General features: G+C 34.8%; 1 long non-coding RNA gene across 1 annotated transcript; it reads left to right on the top strand.

Moving 5' to 3' along the window:
* The first annotated feature begins 1,368 nt into the window (after positions 1-1,368).
* On the top strand, positions 1,369-2,503 carry LOC137189752 (uncharacterized). Its single transcript, XR_010929731.1, has 3 exons — positions 1,369-1,489; positions 1,880-1,941; positions 2,037-2,503. It is a non-coding gene; the product is annotated as an uncharacterized lncRNA (long non-coding RNA).
* Positions 2,504-3,562: the final 1,059 nt, after the last annotated feature.

Below are 3,562 nucleotides of genomic sequence, written 5' to 3'. Positions count from 1 at the left end.
GAATGGTGAAGAATGAGAGGTGAAATATGCTTCACAAAGACCAGGATAAGATCAATGTGACAGGAAGTTAGTCTTTGAATCTAGATTCTGTGTTAACCAATCAAATGCATTTCTCAGTGTGACATTCAGTGTCGTGACCACGTCACATCACCTCCTTTACTCAGTGAAATACCAGAAAGGTTCCTAACAAGAGACAATGTCAAGATGATCGTGTTATGGGTAACACTGCTTGTTCTTCATCAAGGATGTAAGTACCATCTAATTCTGTGCATTCTCTATACAATTAAGAATTTGCCAACAAGATGTTTGTAGGTTCATATATCATCTTATTGCATAATACATTTTGTACATCATACAATAATTGTTCTTTACAATGTGTATTCAATATTTTCATTTCATTCAGATCCACTGATTCCAGTGATCACAGTTCAATCTGGTGAACCTGCAACCTTGAGATGTACTTTGCATAATTATGATTTAAACACTAAACAACTCTACTGGTACAAGCAGAGTGCCGGTGATACTCTGAAATTAATCCTGAAACTGTATGGATCTGGAACACCTCAGTATGGACCAGAGTTTTCTCCCTCAAGATTGAACATACATACTGAAAAGAATTTTAGTAACCTGACCATTTTGAGGACAACCCAAGAAGACGAGGGAATGTACCATTGTGCAGCCATGGAGTGGATTAATCCTGAATGGAACGGGATATATTTATTAGTAAAGGGTAATAATGTGATCTATTTTACTTTAACTTTTAATTGTCGCTAAATTTCCCAATTTCATTACAAAATTTGAATTTATGTTTGAGATATACTTCAATACCAGTTTACAAAATGTGTGAAGGTCTCTAATTTTTAACGTAGTTTTACATTGCATAGGAAACACTGAAAGGACTTCAAACTATACTGTTGTTCAGTGGCCGACAGTATCTGATCCAGTCCGTCCAGGAGACTCTGTGACTCTCCAGTGTTCAGTCCTCTCTGACTACAAGAACAAGACGTGTCCAAGAGTACACAGTGTTTACTGGTTCAGAGCCGGATCAGATGCATCTCACCCAGACTTCATCTACACTGATGGAAATAGTCGTGATGAATGTAGAAAGAAAACTGGCATTCACTCGTCTCCAAAGAGCTGTGTCTATCGCTTCTCTAAAAACATCAGCTCCTCTGATGCTGGGACTTATTACTGTGCTGTGGCCACATGTGGAGAGATATTATTTGGAAATGGAACTAAACTGGAACTTGGTATGATTTAGTGGTCAATAATTAAAGTATTACTCAAATTACGTTGATAACATCATGATTGATAAGTCTCTTTAATCTTTGATACATCTTTCTTTTTGTGTGTGTTTGTTTTCTAGTGCAAACAACACATTCACTATTTATTGGAATAGTGATATTAATAGTCTGCTTGGCCATTTCTGTTGTTGCAAATGTCGTCTTCATCTGCAACCGAAGTCTAAGAGTACGTGAACAATATAAAGGTAAGTGTTGTAACAAACTAAATGCTTCTGTTAGATTGAAAACATGTTCTGATGTATGACATATTAATTTATTTATACAATTTATGGACAAGTTTGGACAAACCTTTACAGTATAGGTTCTTGGGTAAAATCATGTCATATTGTATATTATCAATGAATTTTTGAACAATAGCAGCAACATGCATTCAAAAGATAAACATTTAAGTCTTCATAGAGGTTGTTTTTCCTTTGTGTACCTCGTTAAACTCTCTGACTATATTTTATATGAATAATCAAAGAAAATGTCCACTTTTACGATTTTTATTTTATGACATAATACTCTTACTAAAAAGTCAGATTGAGTTCCTTTATCTATCAAATACTTATTTTTATGATTTCATTCATCTTTAGGAATGGAAAGCACTATTTCAGAAGCTCGACATGACAACTTGCGTCAACCGGTACATGATATTGTGAGTGAAAAAACAAAATTTAATGTATTGTTGTTCCATTAAAGACACCGTATATATATCACTTTATAAATGTAACCATTTTATTTCCTGCACAGACTGAAGTTGATGACAGAATGAACTATGCTGCACTGAATTTCTCAGAAAGAAAAGCAACAAGAGGAAGAAAGAAGAAAGAGTTTTCAGAGGACTGTGTGTATTCTACGGTTGAGTATCGTCTGAATTTTATCAATTCTGATTCCGTTTCTGCTTAACGATTCCCAGTTTACTTGTACTCTCAAGTTAAATGATGATACTGTTGATAATATTGAGCACTTGCATCTGTTTGTGATTGTTTTGTAGTATTTTTTTTTTTTATCTCGGCTAAATATTAAATATTAACCCTTACTCAAAAAAATTACTTTATTGTTGACACAATTAGGGCTATCATAGTCTATAACACAGTATTGTTGCCTTTCTTACATATCATCTTTATCATCTTCATCATATTAATGTTTTCTTTGGTCCTTAATTGTATTAACACAAAATTTTGTGTTTGAAAACTGTTCGTTGTGTTAATGTGAAATTACTGCTGCAATAAAAATTCTTAAAGTAAATGGCTCAAATGCTTTCATGTGTAATATTAACTGTGTTTAGAGTCTGAAACACATTCACTATTGCAACATGAATATATTAAGTAAACTTGTTTCCCATTAAAACATGTACCAGATCAAGTGCTAATGTTAAATTTAAGAAGTCATGGTTTCATATTTAAGTCAAATTAATAAATTAATACTATTTTTACATTTCAGTTTAAGACATTTTAATAGTTTATGGACCTGCAGACATCCTCCCTGCTTCATAACTCTAAAAGAGTTTTCCATTTTAGCCTCTTTAGCTAATTGTTTTTGTTTTTGGCCCACAAATTCTTTGGCAAACAGAATGAATAGTGAAGTGGAAGTGAGGAACTTGGTCGCCTCAGATCTGAGCAGCCATCTCTGCAGGTTTAGAAATCGCCCACTCAGACTTCATGTCATCAAACTTTCCAACAACAGAACAAAAACTCAATGTCAGGCTAACATCTTTCAGTCAGACATTCCTGTTTGACCGTCATGTCACAGTTAGACTCATCGTGTCTGGATCAGATGAATCCGTCCGTCACTACGTCTTCCTTCCCGCTGAGAACAGCCTGAACAAAGCTCTGCCTCCCACTCGTAGCCTCATCAAGCACATCCCCACCTTTAATCTACGCAACCACAGAGGCTGTAGTCCTTCCAGCCTACTCGTGCCATAACAAACCTCCCATCTGCTTTACGTGAAATTCTATTTTGGCCTTGAAGTATAAGGCTGATGAAATATTGCCTAACCTAAATGTTTGACCCTAATCATCTATTGCTCTATTCCTCCTTTCTGTCAGTAAGCTGAAGCTTCACTTTAGTAATGTTAAAATTTTCTGATTTATTTTACACTGTAGTCCACATGATAAGCTATACAATTCTCCATGCTAACTTTAGAGAATTCAGTTTCCCATATGAAATCATCATCTTGGTCATGATGTATAGTTTTTCCTAATTGTCATGCTGACAACGCAAAAGTTGCCTTTTAGTTGTTTGGGTTTATCCAAATTTTAACCAGTTGCTTAGTT

The sequence above is a fragment of the Thunnus thynnus genome, chromosome 9, assembly GCF_963924715.1.
Source record: "Thunnus thynnus chromosome 9, fThuThy2.1, whole genome shotgun sequence".
NCBI lineage: Eukaryota > Metazoa > Chordata > Actinopteri > Scombriformes > Scombridae > Thunnus > Thunnus thynnus.
This window is presented reverse-complemented; position numbering and strand designations above follow the sequence as displayed.